This window comes from Ambystoma mexicanum, chromosome 5q (genome assembly GCF_040938575.1).
Source record: "Ambystoma mexicanum isolate Mex_15411 chromosome 5q, UKY_AmexF1_1, whole genome shotgun sequence".
Lineage (NCBI taxonomy): Eukaryota > Metazoa > Chordata > Amphibia > Caudata > Ambystomatidae > Ambystoma > Ambystoma mexicanum.
Genome location: NC_090933.1, coordinates 704,427,241 through 704,452,144, shown reverse-complemented (window position 1 = coordinate 704,452,144; position 24,904 = coordinate 704,427,241). Strand labels below are relative to the sequence as shown.

The window sequence follows — 24,904 nt, the reverse complement described above, 5'->3', positions numbered from 1 at the left end:
TGGCTCGCTGTCCTCGAAGACGCGGAAGAACAGACTAGCCAGATGAAGGGAGCTCTTCCAGAAGTCTCCTCCAGAGACCTCAAGAGCTTTGTGAAACACAGAACCAAGCCCAAGGTAGGGCCGATATTCTCCATCGCACGCCACAAAGGAGATTCCTTCCCAAGGACTCTACCGCACGGGAGTGACTGGTAAGGTCCTTCTACTAGCAGGTGCACCGAGGCTGCTGCATCTACCGGCCTTCGGGCCGTGGGATCCTTGGATCCTCCCGGTGACAGTGTTGAGGGACTGGAAGGTTCTTTTACCGGGTCTTCACCTGAGGGGCTCCACCCTTGTACCGGCACCATGGCAGAGGGGCTATGCCCTAGTACCGTCAATATGTTTGTGGGGGCACCTAAACACAGCTCTACCGACCCCCGGGTTGAGGGTGTTTCACCTACCGGGGCTAGGCCCGAGGAGCAGGGTAGGCCTTGTGATCCACACACAAGCGTCTTGGATGAGGCTGGGCCGAGCAACACGTTGCAGGTACATGGCAGACAGCCTGACAAGATGGCCGCAGCGCCAGACAGAGGCACCCGTCCAACGCCATTCCAGGAATAAGAACAAGTGTCAAGTTGGGACTGGCCTCAACCAGGTACGTGGCCTACAGCCGATCCCTCTTTTGCACAGGGCAGCTTCCCTCTGTGTCCATACGGGCAGGGTGCGCAGCGGCTCCAGCAGCTCCCAGCTACCCCGTCAGCACCCTCTGCCACCTTCTTGGCCAGTGAAGAGGGGTTCTTCGAGAGGTTCCTTGGCGTCATGAAGTCACCTCTGATGTGGGTTATCCTCAAAGACGCCATCAGTGAAGTCCTTCCCGCAATGCTTGCGGCACCACAGGTGCCTCCACCGGCTCCCCAGCCAACTCCTCAGGCGGCTCTGTACCAGCCTCTGCCTCCGGCCGCGGTCCCTGTACCCCAGCCTCCGGCACCTACTACTCCTCCTCATTCACAGGATACGAATGAGGGGGAGGATCCAAACACGCCATCCTCAGCCAGGGCCTTCCACGAAAATCTTGCTGGGCTGGCAGAGTATCTGGGCCTACCCCAACCCGTGGTCGAGCAGCCGGCATAGGGGGATCTGGCGGAGGTCCTCACTCGACTCCCCTCTGCCAAAACGGGGATTCTGCTGCAAACAGATATAGTCTCACTGGCCAAGAAGGGTTGGCTCACACCCCCCTCGGCCCAGCCGGTCAATCGACGCCTGGATGCCAAGTACAGGCAGATGGAGGGGCATTCACTCTTGGTCTCTGCCCATCCTCAGCCACACTCCTCTGTGATCGCTGCAGCATCACTATACTGCAAGCCTCATTCGTCCTCAGCCGCCTCCTCTGCGGTGCTGCTAAGCAAATAGGAGAATAACTTGGAGGCATACGGGAAGAAGCACTATTCCAACGCTTCCTTGCATCTTCGTTAGGCCAGCGCAGATGCTATGCTGGCCGCCGCCAACCAAATGTTATGGTGGGAAATTGCGGACTTCCTCCTGGAACTCCCTACTCAGAGCCAATCACGCTTCAAGGCGGGGGGCCGAGGCCAAGCTGGTGGCCCATGACCTCATGGAATCCACCGTGGCCCATATCGACACCTCCGGCCATGCCATCTGTATTGCCACGGACATGAGAAGGATAGCCTGGCTCCAGGCAACAAAATTCAACCCGGATGTCCAGGAGCGCATATTAGATGTACCGTTTGAGGGGGGACCTCTTCCAATCCTCCACGAACGGTGAGCTGGACGACCAAAAGAAAAACAGCTCACAAACGGCCATGTCTTTATCCATCCTGACAAAGACCACGCCCAAGTCGTACACCCAATCTCAGCAGCGTTCCCACGGGTTTCGTACGTACGGAGGATTCTGCGGCTTCCAGGAACGGAGAACCAGGCAGCCAGCCCGCTCGCTGTCTCAGAACCGGCGCAAGCACCAAAAAGGGGGGCGGGCAATGGCTTTTTCCCGTACCCCTACTCTGCAACAGCCTCCAAGGGAAAGAAGGCATAAATGACACTGTTAGGGAGAATTCTCAAAATGTGCTCCTCTCTATCTTCGAGACCCCCACTCTTTTGCTGAACTTTGGGACTCTGTACTTTTTTAATACTGTTTGTTTTCTGGGTTTATTTCTTTTCGTTATGGAGTTTTAGATAACTCCATAGGCATCATCTTTTCATGTGTGTTAGACAGCACCCTCAGTGCAGTGACACAGGGATGTCTTTTAGACATCCCAAAGGTTTAAATACCTTCTCTGGGATCAACTACTGTTTCCCAGAGAATGGAAAGTGAAATTGACTTTACTAGTCTTTTCCAAATTCCTAAGACCCAGCACACACCATTTTACAATGGACTGGAGGGGTTACATAGTATCCCCTGTGTCTAAACACTCATGTAGCAGTCAAATGCTACCCTTTCCTATTGACAAGGCTGCTGGCAGTGGTTTTACAACGAACTACCATGATTTTTCCTGACCGCGAACACTGGTAGCTAAAAATCACGGGAGCCATGTTTTTCAAGATGGTGCCTTAAACCCCTTTGTTTAAACCAGTCCCGGTCTTCTTTTTTCGCCATTTCTTTGTGGAAAGGTCCTTCTATTGTTTGTCTCTGTGCGCCAAACCAGGTTTGGTCCCTTTATTCGTGTGCCTTTGGCGGGCTTCAGGACTGAAGTCCACCCTTGGTGTATGAGTGTATGGGGTGGGCGGGAAGTGAGGGAGGTGCCCGAAACACCATGTGCTTAATCTCCTAGGAGACCCAAATGCACTCTGGCGTGATTGGCTGGCTGACTGTCCGGCAAGGACAGCCACCATGCTGGGTGAGTGACAGCTAGGCTGGAATGAAAGGGAGAGAACTGTTTAAAAGGTGAGTCTCGTGGACTGGAAAGCAGTCGACCACTGGAACGAAAGCACCGAAGACGAGCTGGAGGAGGACGGCTGCTGCAACTCCTGGACCGTTGGTTTGCCCGGTGAAGCCCTTCTGCAGGTCCGAATTGCCAAACACCATTCGACAGAGAAGCTCCTTCAAGGACGGCTTCTTCCCTTGAGTTGGTTGGACCAATCAGCTCATAAGACACCTGGATACCATTCTCAAGGCTGGTTAGGATTAACCAGGGAGAGGGACACCAGTTTGTGTTCTTGAATCTACAGCTACTGGAACTGAAGTGACTCCATTTTGTTTGTTTTCTTCAATGATCCCGTGCAGTGCAGGAGTCCCCAACGTCTTCCCTCTTGTCCCCACGACTGAGGTTTGGGAACAGCGATATCTGCAGGAACTGCCAGGAACCACAACTTCAGCAACATTTGTTTCTTCATATAAAGGTACTGTGCCAACCCGATTGAGAGAACACCACTCTCGCAGTGAAAGTTCGTGAAACTTTCCCAACTCGCAGGCCTAATCAGCTTGTGACCCCACAAATGATTATTTTTCACCTAAACTACTTCTGAGAACTTTTGCAAAGACTTTACCATTTGATACCAGAACTGCTCTTTCCTATCCAGAACACTAGCCCATTGACTTTGGCCTGGCCTATTGACTTGGATTCAACTCTTCTGTTGAATTGAAACTATTTGCACTACCTAGAAAGTAAATGTAATCTATTCTTCTTACTTTTGTCCTTTTTGCTCACTGCTAAGTAACTGAACTGCCATTTTGCTTCTATTTCAGGGGAGCTCAAACTGTCTCAAAAAGATTTTGTATTGAAGTGTATTGGTATATAATATTAAGTTGTCTTCTAGTGAAGTGTTTTTATAAATGATTGTGTAATAAATTAAGTGTTTTACCAAGAAACCTTGAGTATAAGTGTCTACTTGAACCACTGTGATTGAAAGTCCTCTGAGTAACTACTTGTACTGCTCACATTCACTCTTGAGATAAGCCTGGCTGCTCAGCTCGCTACCAACAAACTGTGTGGTACAGACTTATACCAAAGGTTGGTCTTGCTTCCACCTGTAGTCCTAATTTTTTGTGGTAGTACCAGAGGGTACTGCATGCAATTCTGCCTAACAGACACGCCCCTTCGGGTCCACTTGTCTCCAGTGGGGGGCAAGCTAGCTCTCCATACACATTTCCTGTGCCAGAATTTCACAGACCCCTGGATCCTCTCTGTAGTATTCACGGGGTACCGCCTCCCTATCCCAGTCTCTCCTCCCTCCTCCCTTCTACTCCCACTTTTGGCGGAGATCTGTTCGCTCGTTGAGAGCCAGGCAGTGGAGGAAGTCCCAGCCTCCCAGCGAGGCTTGGGCTTTTACTCCAGGATTTTCGCTATTCAGAAGAAGAACCAGACGGGCCTGAGAGTTGTGCTGGACCTTTCCACCCTCAACCTCTCCTTACCCATGCAAAAAGTCAAGATGGTTACGCCAGCTTTTATAGTGGAGACATTGTGCAAGGGAGACGGGATGTGCTCCCTGGATCTAAAGGATGAGTACCTACACGTCCAGATTTGGCAGCCCCATCGTTCTTTCGTACCATTCAGGATCGTGGGTTATCATTTTCAATACAAGGTCCTTCCTTTTGGCCACAACACGGCCCCCAGGGTCTTTACCAGGCTCATGAATACGGGGGCGGCCCTCCTCAGAGCACAGGGCCTCCACTTCCTTGACGACTGGCTTGTCGGGGCTACATCTCTGGAAGCGGTTCACCACTCTTGCCATGCCCTTATGAACACACTGCTTGATCTGGGCTTCTCGCTCAATCTCAAGAAGTCGCAGCTGCAGCCCATGCAGACTCTCCTGGGCCTCATCTGGGATACATGCTCCGAGAAGGTATTTCCGTCGGAGGACAAGATCTCGGCCATCAAGCGGGCCACCAACCATTTTCTCAGCAGACAGGTGACCTCGGCATGGTGGTACCAACATCTCCTGGTTCTATTGGCGGCGGGCTTATTAGCTGTTCCGCACACGAAATTGAAGAGGAGGAGGATTCAGCTGCACTTCGCGGCCTCATGGAACCGAGAGCGAGGCACTCAATCAGAGATGATCAGCGTTCCCACATCCCTCCACCCGGACCTAACATGGTGGTCCAGGGACTGCAACCTACGGAAGGGCAAGCTCTTCCGGCTGCCCTCCCCGCAGGTTACCATCACCACGGACTCCTCGCTCGAGGGCTGGGGAGCCACCCTGGACGATCTGTCGGTACACGGCCCCTAGACTTGACAGGAGCAGGAATACCACATCAATTGGTTGGAGCTGAACGCCATCTGGCTAGCGCTCAGAGCATTCCTTCCACTTCTCAGGAGCAAGGTTGTCCTCATCCAGGCAGACAACTCATCCAGCATGTCCTATGTCAACATACACGGAGGCACCAGATCCCCTCCACTGTGCAGACTGGCAATCAGCATGTGGGAGTGGGAGGTGGAAAACATCTACCACACATCAGTCCACCTTCCCGGGGAATCCAACCTGCAGGCGGACAGGCTCAGCAGGTTGGGAGCCGAGAATTACGAGTGGCAGCTAAACGACGTCATTACTCAGAAGATCACAACAGATGGGGTCTCCCCCAGGTGGATCTCTTTGCCAACTGGCACAACAAGAAGTGCCCTCAGTTCGCCTCCTGGCAGGGACAGGGCCCCTCGGCGACACATTTCGGATTCAGTGGAACGGCATGACAGCGCATGCCTTCCTGCCCACTCACCTAATTCAGAATGATTTGAAAGATCAAGGAGTCTCGCCAGCTCAACATCATTCTAATAGCGGAATGGTGGCTGGCCAGGCCATGGTTTTCTGAGCTGCTCAGCCTCTCGGATATGCCTCCTATTCACTTTCCGAGGGGCCCAGCACATCTTCTGGCGCAGGCATCTAAGCCTATCACAGCTCATCTGGAAATCATACAGAGCGCAAGGAGCAAGACTACCAGGGCCCAGTATAAAAGCAAATTGACCAGATTCTGCCACTGGGCATTGATCTCCTGGCATGTACTTTGGATGACATGCTCTCCTTTTCGACGCACCTCGCCCACTATGGCATGCAGGTTGACACCTGCCGTATATATCTCGCAGCCATCGAAGCTTAGAGGAACTCGGAGGGGGTCTTCTCCTCATCCATTCCTATCGTTAAACATGTGACGGGGCTTGCAGGGGTCTACCTGCCCGTCAAGAGGCTGCACCCTGTGTGGGACCTCAACATAGTCTTGGGCGCCGTGGCGCACAAAGCATTCGAACCAATGGCGTCCGCGGACCTCAGCCTGGTCACCATCAAGACGGCCTTACTAGTCGGCTTTATCGCGGCTCGTAGAGTCTGCGAAATCCAGGCGCTGGTCACCTCGGAATCATATACTACCTTTCACAGGGACAAGGTAGTCCTGCTGAAACACCCAGCTTTTCTTCCCATGGTGCGGTCTACCTTCCACTTGAACGAGGAAGTAGCCCTTCCTACATTCTTTGCCGATCCCAAGGACAAAGTACAGTGGGTGCAGCACTGCTTGGATGTCAGGCGTGCCCTGAAATTCTACTTGGACAGGACCAAGGGCTTCTGCAAATCAGACGCCCTGTTCGGCACTTTCGGAGGCTCAAGACCAGGCTATCAGGCCTCCAAGGCCTCCATATCCAGCTGGATGGTCTCGGCCATCAAGGAAGCATACGAGGGCCAGCACAAGCCTCTGCCGGCCAACATGCATGCCCGCTCAGTCAGGGCCAAGGCAACGGCCATCGCATTCCAGCGTCATGTCCCTTGGCAAGTCTTAAGCTGGGCGGCCACTTGGGCCACTCCCTCGGCTTTCTGCAAGCATTACTGTTTGGATGCCGGCTCTAGATCTGATGCGGCGTTCGGGCAGGCAGTTCTCAGGAACCCATTTGCGTAAGGAGGGTCTCCTCTCCACCCTGGGGCTACATTCAATTGTAATCGCCCATGCAGTATGGAGGAAAGCGGACGGGACGTAAGAGTAATTATAAATTACTCACCGAAGTGACTAACATACTCTTAGTCCATAGTCCCCTTTCCTCGATATGTCCCACCACCCCCCCTAGTAATACTGGTTCATTAGGCAATGTAAAATCTATTGTTGACGCGTCAATGGGGACTGAGGTGTGGCGCCAGAGGGCAGAGTCAGGGCAGCACATGCTCCCTGGGCTGCACCCCCATGCACCCCTAAATCTAAAGGGGAAGAAGGTTTTTCTGGTGATAAAGGTTTTGTCTCCCATCCCTTGGAAGGGGCGCCCTTGCAGTATGTAGGAAAAGGGATTATGCACTACTTACAGTGAGTAACTTATAATTTATTCTAAGTAAGTAAAACCTAAGTATGTAATATTCAATTACAGGTGCTTCTGAGATGAGTGAAACACAGATTGAAATAAGCAGTAACTCTTGTAACTTATTTTGTGGTAGCACACAGCTAACTCAAAGTAAGTAAAAGATATATATACTTTTTATATCTCGCAAGGAGTCCAGGTTAGATCTTTCCCAACTATACAAGTGACTGATTGTGAGTGTGGGAAAAGGTTCCCACTCACAGGGGTATTAAGGAAAAGTATCCCACTGGTGAAGCAAAATGTTCTGTGGTTGACCCGGGTCAGGAAGATTTACCAGTTCTGTGAAAATCTTACCTAACACTCTGCTATGGAGAGGACTCCTTTTAAATTCTGCCCGTCTTGTAACAATAAATTTCCTTCGAAGACACCCATCGCCTTGCAGTAAGTATCTTCCTCGTGACCACGACGAGCACTCGTGTAAGGCAGGAAACTCTTTTGGACTGAGACGCTGAAAGGCAGGCGGACTAAGCTGTGGGTGGCCAGTGCTATGCAGGGCGAAAACCTTCCCCCCCCGCCGGCGCATCGGACAAGGAATCTTTTGGCAGCCATGGCTCTGATTCGGAAACCATCAACCTTTCTGCAGAGGCTACCCGCCCCCAAGTGCCCGTCCCTGGCCCCGATAGCCAGGTCGTCGGAACTGTTATGGGGAAGGCACACCCCAGCGACAAGAGCAACCTCGCACCACGTGTACTTAAGCAGACAACCCCTAAGTCCACTTCGACAGGGTCGTCGAAGTCCTCAGCGCCCGGCACCCTACCCGCAACCACCGCCACGCCATGCAAATGGGCAGAAAACTCCTTCTGGAATGGCGGGTTCTAAAAGTCCACTGCTGTTGACCTGCTGTCCAAAGGTGTTTGAACGACAAAGGACTCGGTTGTGTCGCTGACTGCGACAGTGCCTTCAGGCGCACCGAAAACCATCAATGCCTTCAATACAGCTTATAAAGCACAGCGAGAAACTTCCGGACACAATTTTGGCGGCAAGGGACTACAAAGGCACCCCCTCTTCTTGTGAGGACTATCCTGAAGCCCCCTCAGCCTCTTTCTAAGGCCTTACATAAGGATTCATCCCCTTTTAGGCAGCCCTTCCCACCCCCCGACCGTTCAGCTTCCTCTGAATGTACTAGGGAGAGGTTTGAACAGTGTATGGCTAAGATGGCATCGACTTTTCAGACCAGTATGACAGAGTTTTGACAAAACCTAGGGAAGTGGACTCATGCCCCATCCCCTCTAAATTTCAGAAACTTCTCTCCCCTGGTGCCCAGTTTTCCTATTTGGAGGAACCACAGGGAAACCACTATCATCTATGGGCACGACCGCAAAGACCCGACCCAGGAGGTTTCTTATGAAGGGTTTAACCTTTATGATCAAAACGCAGTCCATCAAAACCCAGATTGGGATCAGGCGGAGGACAGGGGCTCCTAGCACACACCCCCACATACCACTGACCCATACGTCATCTATCTGGATCCCCCTACTACTCCTCCGCAGAGAGATTCGTCGCCAGTTGACGACCAAATGCTTTTCAACTCCCTCTTAAAGAGAGCAGCCAACCATTTCAAAATTTCTATGCACGAAGCCGCCCCTGACTCGGACTTCATGGAGGACATCCTCAATGAAAAGACTCTGTTTAGCCAATTCATCCCCTTATTAGATTCTGTTAAAAGGCACCTGGTCCCTTCTTTGCGGTCCCCTGGCTCTTACATGGGCAGTCAATCCCCGGGTGGAACCATTTTAGCCCAGCCCCCTCTCACCCTCTCTACATTAGGTTTCACGCCACACCTGACTCCTTGGTTGTAACGTCCACCTGCAAAAAGGTAGGGGTACCACTGTCCTCAGCAGAATCCTCTCCTGGCAAAGACTACAAAAAATGTTATGCCCTTGGTAAGCGGGTCACTCCCTCTGCAGCCTACTCCACAAGGATCCACAAGGATCGCCAACAACACCACACTCATAGCGAGCTACATTAATATTTCCAAGTGGATCATTAAACTGCATCACACAGTGTTACACTCTTGCCAAGAGAGATCTACCCTTCACACCTGGAGCTCACGTGACTCTGGGGCACAGGGAGTACTATAGCATTCATTGCAAATGTTCCTCTAGCTTCCATTGGCAAAGCAGCAACCTGGAGTTCTGTACACACCTTTACACAACACTACTGCCTAGGTAAACCATCTAGGTTTGATTCTCAGGTTGGACAAGCAGTGCTAGGACATCTTTGTTACTGTCCCTTCAAAAATCCCACCACCATCTCTGGGTACTGCTCGCTAGTCTATGCACAGCATGTGATTCTAAGCAAATTAAGAAGCATCAGAAGTAATAACATTTCTGATGATTGTATCTACTTAGATTCACGTGCGCCCACCCTTTCTCCCCTCATGGAGTAGCAGGAACATAGACAACTTACACCTTCTCTCTTCTGTACTCACTCACACTGACTATTAGTCTCGCTCACGGCAGAAAAAACACAATTGGAGGCACCTCGACACGTGAGGGATTTTGGGTACACTACATATCACGTTAGGTGTAGTGTTAGAGTCACGCCCATGTCACGGTCCCCTTTCGATCTTCGAAAGAAAGATGCAATACTCTGCAATTACTACTAGATGTAGGACTATGTAGGACTATATGCACAGCATGTGAATCTAAGCACATAAATCATCAGAAATGCTATTACGGTGAGTAATGCATGTCATATAAATGCCACTACTGTCCTTGTGAATGTAGTCACCTCAGGGTGTAGGAATTGTGCAAGAAGCATATCTAAAGAGTATCCACTAACTTGTTTGATTCTGAAAAGTATTTTAAAGTTTATTTACAGTGTTGCATATCTTGCACTTTTTAAAGAACGCTTATTTAATAATTGGTGTTAAATAAATAAATATCTATAGCTGAAACCTTGAGGGTAAGTGTTACTTGGTTACTTGTAATTACGAATTCCATTGCTACAGCTCTACAGCTCATATGTACCCCTCTTGAGATAGGCCTGGCTGTTCAGTCACACCACCAACTTGTGTAGCACAGACCTATAGCAAAAGGTGGGTTACTTAATACCAAGTAGATAAGTGTTGTGTAGTCTCACACAGTGTTACTACATCACTTCTTGCCTAACACCAGGTATCACCAATTACAATCAGAGACAGCTTGTCTGGTAGTGAATCCTCAATCTTTAGTCGTTCCGGCTGCAACCCTGTTTTTCCAGAACCTCTGTCAGTCTCTTTTGGGGCGCAGTCTCAGTCGCCCGTTTCCAGAGAGGATAAGATAACGAAGGCATATGGAAAGAAAATATATATCAATAGCTCATTACATTTATGCCACCACATTGCCAATGCTCTTCTAGCAGCAACTAATACGCGTTTATGGGTGGAAATGTCAGATTACCAGCAATACTTAACATCTGATAAGGCAGCGACTTTCAAATCTGGCATTGCAGAGGCAAAGCTCATTGCTCGATACTTCATAGTCTTCACGGCCCCTCATTATACTCCCTCCTGAGCCATTTGTTTAGGAATGGACAGGCACCACCCAGCCTAGACCAGGGCAACACTCTTCACTAAAGAGGCCCAAGAGAAGATACTGGATCTTCCATTCGTGGGGAATAATCTTTTTACTATTCTATGGATGGGTTAATTAAAAAGAAAACTTCTATCTTGGCAGCCAAGACGCTTACGGTGCTCCCAAGACGGCCTCAAAAATGATTTCCCTCGTCGAGGCAATTTAGTTTAGACTTTGGTGGGTTTTAGGTTTACACCAACAGGAAGAATAGGATTTAAAAAGGAGATCCTCAACTAAAGTGTTCTTTGCTTTTTCCACCTCTGGCTCTTCAGAGCCCAAGAAGCAATGTGTGTTCCTCCATACCCACTTATCGCCAATAGGGGGCACCAGATTTCCTTTTACCATCAGGGCTAGCATACCATTTCAGTGGATTCTTGGATCCTCACTGTTGTGTCCCGGGTATCGCCTACCGATTCCTTCAGTCACCCCCTTCTTTTCTACTTCTCTGCCATGCTCATTCTGGAGATTTTCCATCTTCTGAAAATCAAGGTGTCAGAACGAAAGAGAAAGCATGTTTCATTCGCCCCTTTTTACTGACCTAAAAAAAAACAGGCGGGCCTGGGGAAAATCTTAAGATTTTTATTTTTTGGATGTCTCCCATTTAGTAAAATTCAAGATGGTTATGCCAGCGCATATCCAAAGTTCCTTCTGCCGGGGGGATTGGTTGTGCGCTGTTGATCTGAAAGGCACTTCTCTATATGTTCCCATCGATGCAGCTTTCAAACAATTCCTGAGAATTTAACTGGGGGGGGGTATGTTGGGGGGATTTTCAATAATGGGCTCTTCCCTTTGGTCTGAATGAGAGTTTTTACAAAATGTGTGAATGCAGTTGCAACTCACCAATCAGTTCAAGGCACTACCCTTCGGCATAGCCTCAGCACCAAGGTTATTTACAAAGATACTGGCAGTGGTAGCAGCACACCTGTGCAGGCTATCCATCCCGGTTTATCCTTACGTCAACGACTGGCTCATAACGGGGGACTCGTACACAAGACATGCCTGTCAAATACCTAAAGACAGTAGACCTTTTATTCAGCCTGGGATTCTCCATCAACGAGAAGAATCCAGCTTAGACCCCAGTCAAGTCGAGCAGTTCATATGGGCTCTAAATCGAACAAAGGACGGTCTCCTCTTCCCCTCCAGCGAGAGGGTCCAAAACATGTTGTTTCAAATCCCTCACTATGTAGCCAGTCGAGAGCTGACGGTACACATGGCTATGCGTCTGTTAGGAATGATGGTTTCATGCATTTCTTTGGTTCCTCACGCGCGCTTGCGCATGTTTCCAATGCAGGAGTGGCTCAACAGCCAGTGGTGTCAGGCCAGCGGACAATGGGACTATCTAGTGGTTGTCTCGCAAGACTTTATTCTCTCACTGCGGTGGTGGTCAAGGGAGAACCTCTTGAAGGGAAAATCCTTCACCACCCCCGCAGTGGAGGCCACTCTCACTACCGACACATCTCTAACAGGGTGGGGAGCTCACTTGCTTCAACAAACAGCGCACAGGGTTTGGTCGTCAGACATAGAATCCAACCACATAAATCTGTTGGAACTGTTAGCAGTATTCAAAGCACTTAAAGCCTTTCAGACACAACTGCAAGGGAAGATGGTCCTGATCCTCGCAGACAGCACCACGGCCATGTACTATCTGAACAAACAGGGGGGCACTCTCTCCAGGGCTGTCCAAACTGTCCCAGAACAACAAAACCCATCGAACAAAGAGGGTGATAGATGAAAGGCATACTTGAAAGAATATGGCCACCCCGACTCCCTCTCCCTACTGTAAGGGCCGGCCAGAGGGCCCGGCCATGTGGACGGCAGTGCCGCCGGATCAACAGGCCGTCGAAATTCCGCAGCAGTCTTCGGCGATGCACATGATTCAATTGTCGAAGTGACTTAAGGGAATAAACAACCAAAGTCGATAATTATAAGAATAACGCAATCTCTTTTTCAAGAGCTCCGCATTAAGGCGACCAGTAATCTGCACAGCATGTGAATCTAAGCAGATACAATCATCAGAAATGCTATTACGGTGAGTAATGCATGTCTTTTTCAGTTCGAGGCTGCCGGGTCCCAGTACACATTCTCTGGCACCAAAAAGTCTGTTGCTGGACAGATGTGATGACCAGTGGTCATCCAGGTTAGGACAACCCTGGGCTGTTTGAATGTTGCAGATCCTTACCATTGGCAGGCTAGGTCCCAGCCTGCATCTTGTATAAAAGGAGGGCTCCTGCAGCTTTTCAGCAGATCACCCTCGGAAGACCCGATGACGACCCCTGCAGCTGACCAGCATTGGCTCCAGTGAAGCTCTGCTCCTCTATCTGGTCTCAGAGGACCTTTGTTAGTGCTTCGACTTGTGGGAAAAACCAACCAGTCTCAACCCCTGCTTGATGATTCACACATTGGAAGCCTTTGGAAGTTTCCCTGGACCACCTGATGGATTGACCAGCTCCCTTTTGGGCTACTGTGATGCAGCCGTCATTCCGAACAGACATGTGACTTGTAAGATCTTCTGCTTATGCCATTAGTTGCCTGTCCTCTCAGTTGTAGCCATCTCACTACAGGGGGAGCTGTGCTGGGTCTGCTTCTGTGTTCACCTGTTGCCACCTGACCCCTGGTGAGACCTGCTGGAACAATCTTTCTGCACTCCTGTAAGGTGTCCTGATGGATCTGCAATGCCGAAATCTTCACCTTTTATTCATTTGGCATCTTCCTCTTGAAGCTGACCAGAACGCCTAGTGAGAAACTCGACCAGCCCCCCCGACACGAAAAGTGACCTCTGCAACCATGGCCCCTGGGCTTCCCTCACCTGAACCAAGCACAGAAGATTGTGTCCCCAGCGAATTCAGGAAGACCTGCAGTGTGACCTGGAAAAATTAGATTCATGGGGGTAAGTTAACATACCTGTTTCTGTCTCCCCTGCCCTCCATTGGGTGTAGAGATCTTTACCCCGACTCCCTCTGGCCGGGCTTCTAGTTGTCAAACATGGGTTCTCCAGCATATGGGGTCTGGCATGGATTCACATGCTCATGAATATACCCCGTCGTCAGGCTGGGAATCCTCGGTAAAGAAAAAATCAGTATCAGTTTAGTTTCTGATCTGTCTTTCTTAGTAGTAACCAATCACTGATCTCTGGGTCATACTGCCCCCAGCCAATGACTGCCCTCTCCCTAAGCCCCTCCCCTGGCAGCCATCCTCAGATTTTTACCGCACGTTCAAGTGTTGGGAGAACTCGTGCTTTAGCTCTCGAGCTTTTACTGCTTTTTCATGCTTTTTCGGGAGATTTTTTCGGTTTAATCGAGCCTCAAGCTGCACCGTTTCCACTTCCCATAACGGGGACCCGTTTCGGAATTCTTCTATGCACCTCAAGGATGAAGTTTTCGTCGAGTTACGCTTCTCGGAGGTTCCAGAAGATCTGAGGCCTACCTCACCGGACATGGCCCAGGACAAGGGAAGCTCCATTCCCGGATCCAAGCTGTTCAGGAGCTGCCCGGGATGCGGATTGCAAAATGTTTTCAAGGAGGACGAGCATTCGAGATGTCTCTAATGCCTTCATAAGGACAAGACGCACGTGGAGAAGGACTGTGCGTTCTGCAAGAACCTGTCGGAACTGACCAAGCAAGGTCGTCGTTCCCGCCTCGCCGCCTGGCTGGAGAAGGGCACAGCAGGTGAGAAGGCGGAGAAAAAGTCTAAGCGGTCTTCTAAGTCCTGTGAGGGCGCCCCGGCGACGGGGGCCCAACAAAAGGCCAAGCACCGCGGGCGCCGAAAGGTCAGGCTCTTCGGCTGCCAAGCAGGGCACGACTTCCCCGGCACGATCAACCACGAGCCAGCGCTCTGGTTTGGGGAAGAGGAAGTCCGAGAACCCGGGCAAGCTTCTGGAGAGGCCCCGGTCGATCTCGAAGGGAGCCGAGGGGGAGCGAGGCAATGACCCTCCCCCCAAAGCGAAGGCCCAGGATGCACCTAAGGTGGTGAGGGCCTTGATCCCCCCGGCAAAGGCCTCTATCGAGGTTTTCGCAATGACCTTGGCGAAGCCAGCAGAGACTACGCCAGCAGAGACTACGCCAGTGGAGGCGGCCTCGGGCCCAGAGTTTCCCTGCCACCGCGGAGGGAATCCTCTTTCCAGCCCATCGTTAAGACATCCGTGAGGACCCCGGTGAAAAAAGAGTGGGGGGGCGGTGGCCATTACGGACTCAGATTCATACTCTGAGGGGGATCTGGTGGAAACCGTGAAAGGCCTCAACGAGAGGTTCGAGAAGGTTCGATCCCAGGGGAAGGTCCCTGCTGATGTGATCGGAGAGAGCGACGATGGCGACGACGAGGGCCCAGTGGAGCAGCCATCCCGCCCGTCGCAGCTATTGCCCGAGCCCCAGGATAGCTCGGCGGCCATTTTGTTGGCGATCCAATCCTTATGTAATGAGATGAGGACGAGGTTATCACGGACCCCGACGGAGGATCCAGAAACAGGACCGTCGGGAAGCCCTCCGACCAAGCGGAGGAGAGTCCACCCCGCACCGCCCTTCGTGCCCACGAGGCCTGTGGACTCCTCACCCCCCTCGCCGGACCCTCGGGATGATACGGCGACGGATACGGGGACGGACGACGACGACGGTGGTGATGATACAACGGACATTCCTTCATCACCCCCAACCCCCCCCCCCCTCCCCCCCCAAACCCCACCCTGCCTCTCTGCCCGACGAAATTGGCTCTTTCCACACCATGATAGCCAGGGTGCCCGAGCTCTTCCAGCTCTGCCCTGAGGAACAGAAAAAGGAAGGCTTGCTTTACCAACGACGGGAGGCCAAGAGAAAGACGGTCCTCGCAGTACCGTTGCTCGACAAGATCTGGGACGAGGGGCTGGCTATCCTGAAGAACCCTTCCACAACACCCGCCAAAAGGTACAGGTACGAGAAGAAGTACCGGGTCCCCGATGCCGCCCCCTTGTGCCTCAAGGCCCAGCCTTCGCCGGACTCGGTCGTCTCGGCAGCGGCCAGGAAGAAAGCGGCAGGTGCGGCGGCTTCAACTTCCACTTCCCTCCCAGACAGCGAGGGCAAGAAGTTGGACTCCATGGGACGACGAGTGATCTCGTCGGCGGCGACGACGATTAAGGCGGCCAATGCCTTAGCGATTTTGGCCCGTTACGACAGGGAGCTTTGGTTCAAGTTAGCTCCCCTACTAGACTTCCTACCGGACGACAAGAGGGCAGAGGCCCTACAGATTCTGCAGGAAGGTGAGGTGGCGTCGGATCACGCCATAACGGTGGCAACGGACATTGCCGATACCGGATTTCACCAGCTGGGCAACAGGGTTTGCCTTCGACGACGAGGATGGCTCAAGGCGACGGACTTTCGCCAGGACGTCCAGACCAGAGTGTTGGACATGCCGTTCGACAGCAACAACCTGTTTGGGAAGACAGTGGATGAGTCCCTCCAGGCCATCAAGACCGACACAGAGACAACCCGAGCCCTAGGAGTCCTTCAGCAACGCAGCCCTTTCGGAGCTCCGGAGGCAGACAGGGAGCCTCCAAGGGATCCATTGGTGGCTCTTCTTCGTACCGCCAGGCGGCCCGCTCCTTGTCCCAGGAGGCCTACAGAGGCCGTGGCAAGCAAGGAGGGTCTCGCCGCCATAGTCAAGGAGGCCAAGGCGGCAAGGCCTCTTCCAAGCAGGACTGAACCAGCCGTAGCGTCGGGCCCCCACCGAAGCACCCCGGTGGGAGGCCGGCTAACGAAGTTCGTCAGCGTGTGGGAGTCCATCTCCACCGACTGTTGGGTGCTGGACACTCTGGCCTGCGGACACTCGCTAGAATTTCAAGAGAAGTGTCCTCGCATTCCTCCCGTGGCCAGGAAGGAGAATCACGTCCCGCAACTGCTGTTGGAGGTAAGGGCGATGCTCAAGAAAGGTGCCATTGAGCTCGTCCCCAAGAGGCTCCGGGGCTCCGGAGTATACTCCAGGTACTTCCTCGTCAGAATGAAGACAGGCGGTTGGCGCCCCATCCTGGACCTGCGTCGGTTAAACAAGTACATCAAGGCACAGAAATTCAGGATGGTCACCCTCCAGCACGTGCTGGGACAGCTGGAGGAGGGCGACTTCCTATCGTTGTTGGACCTGGAGGATGCTTACTTTCACATCCCCATTCTAAAAGGACACAGAAAGTTCCTCAGATTCGTAGTCCAGGGGCGTCGCTACCAATTCAGAGCCCTGCCGTTCGGATTAAAGTCGGCACCCAGGGTGTTCACCAAGTGCCTCGCACCAGTGGCGGCGCGGTTGCGCCTGCAGGGGATCCGCGTCTACCCCTACCTGGACGACTGGCTAATCTGTGCAAGGTCAAGAGAACTCGCCGTCGAACACACGGCGAGGACTGTCCGCCTGCTCACGGAACTGGGATTTGCCATCAACTACCCCAAATCCCACCTGGTTCCGTCGCAGGTGGCACTGTTTCTGGGAGCGAAGCTCAATACAGTGGAGCGATTGGCATCTCCGTCAGAAGAAAGGACGAAGGCCATTTTGGGCAAGGTGCAGTGCCTGTTAGCTACGGATGTGGCCAGGGTGAGGTCCATCAAGTCACTCCTCGGAATGATGTCCTCATGCATCTACCTTGTGCCCCTTTGCAGACTTGGGATGGTCCGCTACAAGAGTTCCTCGACGCCCGCTGGATTCAAGCGGCGGGCAGCTTCGAAGACAGGATCCCGCTCGACGAGGAGTTCTGTCAGGCGATTCTATGGTGGGGTACCCGTGCGCACCTCACGGCAGGCACAGAGTTTTAGACCCCGGCGTATCAAGAGACGGTGACGACAGACGCCTCCCTGGAGGGATGGGGGGGTCTACACCGGAGACCTCCACGGAAGAGGCCTCTGGCTCCCGGAGGAGAGGTGTCTCCACATCAACATCCTGGAGCTACGAGCCGTGTTCTGGGCGCTCATCTCGTTCCTTCCGTCCCTCAAGGACAAAGTGGTGAGGATCTTCACCGACAACACCACCACGATGTTCTACATCCGGAAGCAGGGAGGCACCAGATCCCCCGCCCTATCCAAGGAGGCCCAGGATCTGTGGCACTGGGCCGTCGCCCAGGGGATGTTTCTGGTTCCCTTCCACCTGGCAGGAATAAAAAACACCATCGCGACTCACTCAGCAGGGAGCTGCGCTCGTGCCACGAGTGGGAACTACGCCCGGACCAGGTGGATCGGCTCTTTCAACGATGGGGCAAACCCCAGATTGACCTGTTCGTGATGAACTCCAAGTGCAAGAGGTTCGACAGCAGGTTCACACAGCCGAGGAGCATGGGCGATGCTTTCTCGTTCCCTTGGGAAGGCCTGTTCCTGTACGCGTTCCCTCCGTTGCTGCTCCGTCTCATCAACCAGCTCAAGAGGTCCAGGTGCAGGATGATCCTCGTCGCACCGGCGTGGCCGAGACAGATCTGGTTCCCGGACCTTCTGGACTTGTCAGCGTCCCCACCTATCAAGCTGGCGACGAACGCGGATCTTCTCTCCAGAGAAGGAGGTGCCATTCTTCATCACGACCCGGAGTTGCTGAACTTGCAGGCTTGGCTCCTGCAGCACTAGAGTTTGGAGGATACAATATCCCGGCTGACTGCAGAGAGGTTCTTGCAAAAGCCAGGGCGTCCTCAACTCTCAAGTGCTATGGACATAAATGGAAGAGGTTGTCTGTCTGGTGTTGTGCACAGAAGATTAACCCTCTGCGGGTTACCGCCCCTCGAGTATTGCCGTACCTACTGTCGCTGGCAAAAGCTGGACTGGCTCACGCCTCCATCAAGATACATCTGGCTGCCATCTCCCGATACACCAGAACTACAGGACGGACGTCCTTGTGGTCTCATCGCCTGGTGAAGGAATTTATGAAGGGACTATTCCGATCGTTCCCGCCGGTGAAGGCCCCTGCCCCGGCGTGGGAGCTCAACGTGGTGCTGACCAGGCTCATGGGGGCCCCATTCGAGCCTATGCATTCGGCGTCGTTTAAGTTCCTGTCGTGAAAGACAGCATTTCTCGTGGCCATCACCTCCGCACGACGAGTGGGAGAGATCCAGGCCCCATCTTGCAAGCCTCCATACTTGACTTTTCACGACACGACGGTGGTGCTGAGGACGCACCCCTTCTTTATGCCCAAGGTGCCGTCGGACTTCCACCTCAACGAGCCCTTGGTGTTGCCAGTTTTCTTCCCGTTGCCTTCGTCGCAGGCCGAGAGGACTCTGCACTCGCTGGACGTAGCTAGAGCGCTGAAGTTCTACGTGGACCGCACAAAGAGTTTTCGGAAGACATCACAGCGGTTTGTGAACTTTGGACCTGTGAATCAAGGGAAGGCTCTCTCAAAGGCTTCCATTTCCAGATGGCTCTCCGGCTGCATCATGCACTGTCACCAGTTGGCAAACCGACCGCTGCCTGGCCGTCCGAGAGCCCATTCGACCAGAGCTATCGCTGCTACCACAGCGTTCCTGGCTGGTCTGCCCCTGCTGGACATCTGCAGGGCTGGTATGTGGAGGTCGACGCACACCTTCACAAGATTCTACTGCGTCGATCGGGACTCCAGGGAGGAGTCCAGGGTCGGCCAAGCAGTGCTGCGCAACCTGTTCGCTTAAGGTGAGCCTGGTGAGTAGGTAAGAGATGCTTAATGTTGAGTTGTTGTATTGCTTAATGTTGAGCCTGTTGCCACCTCCCGTGGTTGTGCATGTATATACTGCTATGTATTCTTATATTCATGAGCATGTGAATCCATGCCAGACCCACGCTGGAGAACAACAGTTACAGGTAAGTAACTTGTTCCTTATGGATCCTTTCCTTGGACTTAACTTGGGAATAGGATAGAGTGGGGGTACCTACCTGATTTGGGGTTCCTACTTACCTTACTTTCTCCATCATGGGGTCTGGCATGGATTCACATGCTCATGAATATTCCCTGTTGTCAGGCCTGGAATCCTCAGTAAAAGAAAAAAAAACAGTTTCACTGTTCCTGACAAACTGTATTCCTCCTCTAAATCAATCACTGAACTCTGGGACATACTACACCCAGCCACTGACTGCCTTCTCCCTAAGCCCCTCCTTCGGCAGCAATCTTCTATGGTTTTCTTGCTTTTTGATGGGAAAAGTCCTATTTTTGTCAAAAAAGAGCCTGTGTGCTCTTCTCTCCATCTGCTGAAAAGCGGGGATCCGTTGTCTGTGAATCTCTGTTGTCTGTGAATCTCGGCGTCCCTCAAGGGCAAGGATTGTTGAGTTTTCATCGAAGTTTCCAGAAGGCCATCGGGCCTACTCTGTGCCTCCGAACATGGAGGAGAAGGAAGGGAGTTCCTTTTTAAAGATCTGCACCAGATGCGGACTGCGGAATGTGTTTGTGAAGGACAAACACCTTCAATGCCTCTACTGCCTTCACCAGGACCACATTGAAGGAGATTGCGAAATCTGCCTCGGCTTCTCCAAGAGAATGAGGGATCGACACAGTAAACTGGCGACGTGGCCAAGCGCCAAGGTCTCTACCCCGTGCCCCAAGCAGGATCATACCTCATCCAGGACCAGCCAGTCCAAGGAGCGGACTTCTAAGTCCTTTGAGGGAGGCCCAAGATCAGGCCAAGCACCACAAGTCTGCTTCCGCCGGGGTCGCTGTGCAAAATGGAATGGGCGCGATCAACGTCGCCACCTGCCTCCATCGCCAGCCATCGACCGAGCTCCTCCTCAAAAAGGAAGTCTGCCAACTCGGCTAAACTGCGGGAGAAGCCTAGGGTGGAGGAAAAATCATCAGGCCTGCCCAAGAAGGCGCAGGAGAAATCTTTGTCGGAGATTGAGCTGGTGGTGGCCGCTCTCTCATGAAGGTAGCCCCTGCTGCGCCCAGGGTGTCCCTGCTGCTGAGGCGGGAGGCCTCAGCCGGGGGAAGTGGCGAAGTCTGCTGCCACACTGGGGAAGAGGATGCTGTCTCAGAGCCCGGCTCAGACCCCTCAGGGTGCAAAAATGGGGGTGAGATGATGAAGTCCCAGGGCAGCCACAGGCCGTACCTCAAGACATGGATGTTTCGTCCTCGGACGACGAGGACCAGAAGTCCCTGCCCACGGTCCGCATGTACGCAGAGGACGACAGCAGCAACGTCGAAAACCATGACGACGTGGGACTAGTGTGCCCACCACGCCTTCTCAGCCGAGAGATGTATTCCTGGACATCCTTTCGACCCTGCACACGGAATCCAGAAGAGGATGCCGCAGGCCCCTCCGCCAGTGGCTCTGGATCAGCCTCTGGCGGAAAAGGGGGCGCGCCATCCTATGCCCCTGCATCAACCTACACACCCACGCCAGATGCCCCTCCCCCCGATGGCGCGGCCACTGCGGCGACGGATGATGACAGCATTGTCACAGGTGGCAGATTGCTGCAACCTAAGGCATCCCCACCGGATGAGGTGGGGGTCGCTTCACGCCAATGGTCGCCAAAGCTTGCAAGCTTTTCCAGCTGATGACAGAAGAGACCAAGAAGGAGGTCTTCCCATACCAGAGGCGCGAGGCCAAGAGGAAAACCATCATGACCGTGCCCCTCCTGGACGCGTGGGAGAAAGGCCTAGCCCTCCTGCATAATCCTTGCCCTGCCCCCAGCCAAGTGGGATAGGCTGGAGAAAACGTACCGGGTGCCGGAGTCCGCACCCAAGTGCCTGCAGTCGTAACCGTCACCAGACTCGGTGGTGTCGGCGGCTGCGAGGAAGAGGTTCTCTAACCCCTCATTGTCATTGTCAGTCCCTCCGGACAGCGCGGGAAAGAAGTTGCACACCATGGGGTGGAAGGTAATTTACTCAGCTGCGTCGACCATCAGGACAGCCAACGCATTGGTGATCCTTGCCAAGTACGACAGGGAACTGTTTTACAAGCTGGTGCCGATTCTGGAGTTCCTACACGATAAGCGGGTGGAGGCAATCACACACCTCCAGGAAGGTGAAGTGGCGTCAGACCATACCATCACAGTGGCCCTGGACATCGCTGACATAGGTTTCCGGCAGATGGGGAACGGTGTCTGCCTCCATCGTCGAGGCTGGCTGAAGGCCACCAATTTCCGCCATGAGGTCCAGACGAGAGTACTGGACATGCCCTTCGACAGGAATAACCTATTCGAGAAGTCCGTCGACGAGTCCTTGCAGACCATCAAGACGGATACGGCTCGTGCCCTGGGTACTCTCCAACAGCACTGCTCTTCCATTTGCGCCTGCGGTGAAAAGTCGGACAGATCAAAAAAAGGTTATGGTGGAGACTCCTCATCATACTGTCAGACATCCAGGTCCACGACACAGGAGACCTACAGAGGCCGTTACAAGGCTTCCGGTGGAGGTGGTCAGCGCTGTCGTCGCCCCCAAGGCGGAACACAAGTGCCGAAGCAGGACTGAACCGGCCAGAACGTAGGGCCCACACCCATGCACCTCGGCGGGAGGCCGGCTGACTGTATTCGATAGTGAGTGAGAAAGGCTCTCCACCGACAGATGGGTGCTGGATACTCTCGCCCACGGACATACACTGGAATTTCAGCAAAAGCATCCGCGGATCCCTCCGGCTAACCACCAGGAGCAGCACATCCCTCAGCTCCTGCAGGCGGTAAGGGCCATGCTAGAAAAAGGGACGATGGAGCTAGTGTTCCAAGACGACACTGGGGCTCCGGAGTCTACTTGGTCAAAAAGAAGACCGGGGGCTGGAGGCCCAATCTAGACCTGCGCCGTCTCAACAAATACCTCAAGTCCCAAAAAGTCAGGATGGTCAGGTTGCAGCACATGCTCGACCAACTGGAGGAAGGATACTTCTTGAAATCTCTGGGTCTGGAGGACTTCCACGTCCCCATTCACAGGAAACATCAGAAGTTCCTATGCTTCATGGTGCAGGGAAGACACTACCAGTTCAAGACTCTCCCTTTCGGCCTAAAGTCGGCCCCAGGGTGTTCACGAAGTTCCTGGCACCAAAGGCGGGCCATGAACAGATTTGAGGGATACACATGTACCTGTACCTCGACGACTGGCTCATCCGGGCCAGTCAAGAGAGGTAGCCGTCGAACACACAGAGACGACCGTCCAGCTGCTGACGGATCCGGAGTTCTCCATCACTTATCCAAAGTCCTGCTTAACACCATTACAGAACGCACTATTCCTAGGAGTCCGGCTCAACACTGTCGCCTACCTGGCGTTTCTCTCGGAGGAGAGGGTAGCGGCAGTGCTGGAGAAAGTGCAATGGCTGTTGTCAATGAAGACTGCCACGGTGCGGACCATCAAGTCGCTGCTCGGCATGATGCCGTCTTGCATCTACCTTATCCGGCTCTGCAGGTTTGCGGATGCGACCTCTTGAGGAGTTCCCGGACGCTTGCTGGATGCAAGTGTCTGGAAGCTTGGCAGACAAGCTCCTTCTCAATGAGGAGTTCCCTTGCACAGTGAGGTAGTGGGGCGTACACTCCAACATCGCCGAGGCACAGGGTTTCAAAAAAACCCCATATCGGGAGACTGCCACCACGGATGCTTCTCTGGAGGGCTGGGGAGCCCACACCAGATGTCTGCACGCCAGATGCCCGTGGCTGCCGTAGGAGAATGATCTCCACATCAATAGCCTGGAGCTGCGGGCAGTGTTCTGGGCCCTGAAGTCATTCCTTCCATCCCTGAAGGGCAAGGTGGTGAGGATCTTCACGGAGAACACCACCACGATGTTCTACATCAGGAAGCAGGTGCCACTCGATCCCCAGCCGTCCCCAAAGAGGTGCAGTACTTGTGGCACTGGGCTGTCGGACAAGAGATGTTCCTCATCCCCTTTCACCTGGCCGGAGTCGAGAACACCATCACCGACTCCCTCAGCATAGAGTTGCTCTCCTGCCACGAGTGGGAACGTCGGCAGGACCAGGTGGACCGCATCTTTATCAAGTGGGGCAGGCCCCAGATAGATCTGTTTGTGACGGCGTCGAACTCCAAATGCCAGAAATTTGCCAGCAGGTTCCACCAGTCGAGGAGCATGGGGTATGCGTTCTCCTTGCCATGGGACGAACTGTTTCTTTACGCGTTCCCTCCGTTGCCTCTCCTGCGAGTCATCAGTCAACTCAAACAGTGCCGATGCGGGGTGATACTCATCGCCGAGGCAGATTTGGTACCCAGACCTTCTCAGCCTGTCATCATCGCCTCTGGAAAAGCTGCCAGTGGTCGTGGATCTGCTCACCAGAGAAGGAGGCGCAATCCTGCATCAAGACCCAGGTTCATTGAACATGAGGGCTTGGCTCCTGGAGCCCTAGAGTTTGGAGGATACGAGTTGCTGGGGGACTGCAGGGAAGTCCTTGCCATGGCCAGACCGCATCAACTCTTAACTGCTACGGTCACAAGTGGCAGCCTTTTGCTACATGGTGCTGGTCACAGAAGATTACCCTTCTGAGGGTCACGGCCCCGCAGATTCTTCCATACTTGTCCTTGGCCAAGGTGGGACTGGTGCACGCCTCTATCAATGTCCATCTGGAAGCTATCTCCCGCTACACCACGTCTCCAAGAAGATCTTCTCTTTGGTCCCACCGTCTCGTCAAGGAGTTCCTCAAAGGACTGTTTTGATCTTTCCCACTGGTGAAGGCTCCTGCCCCGGCTTGGGAACTCAACGTGGTGCTGACGAGGCTCATGGGAGCCCCCTTCAAGCCTATGCATAAAGCCCCTCAAGTTCCTCTCGTGAAAAACGGCTTTCCATGGACCATCACCTCTGCCAGGAGGTTAGGTGTGATCTAGGCCCTGTCCTGAAAACAGTCTTATCTGACTTTCCACAATTCGAGGGTGGTGCTACAGACGCACCTCTCTTTCATGCCAAGGTTCAGTCGGAATTCCACCTCAACAAGCCTTTGGTGTTAGCTGTGTTTTTTCCCGAAGCTTTGGTCACCGGCTGAAAGGGCCTTGCACTCGCTGGGCGCTGCTCGTGCTCTGAAGTTCTACCTTGCTCGCACAAAGAGTTTTCGGAATATGTCTTAACTGTTCGTGATTTTTGGTCCTGTGAACTTTGTGAAGGCCTTGTCCAAGAATTCCTTATCCAGGTGGCTCTCCGGTTGTATTATACACTGTCATCGGTTGGCAAACCAATCGCTAACCTGCCGTCTGAGAGCCCATTCCACCAGAGCGATCACGGCGATGCTG

The 24,904-nt window shown here is 53.1% G+C and overlaps 1 protein-coding gene across 17 annotated transcripts in view; it reads left to right on the top strand.

Moving 5' to 3' along the window:
* Positions 1–24,904, top strand: part of NCOA2 (nuclear receptor coactivator 2) — a 2,606,235-nt gene that overhangs the window by 2,213,183 nt on the left and 368,148 nt on the right. The gene's annotated exons all lie outside the window — the stretch shown is intronic.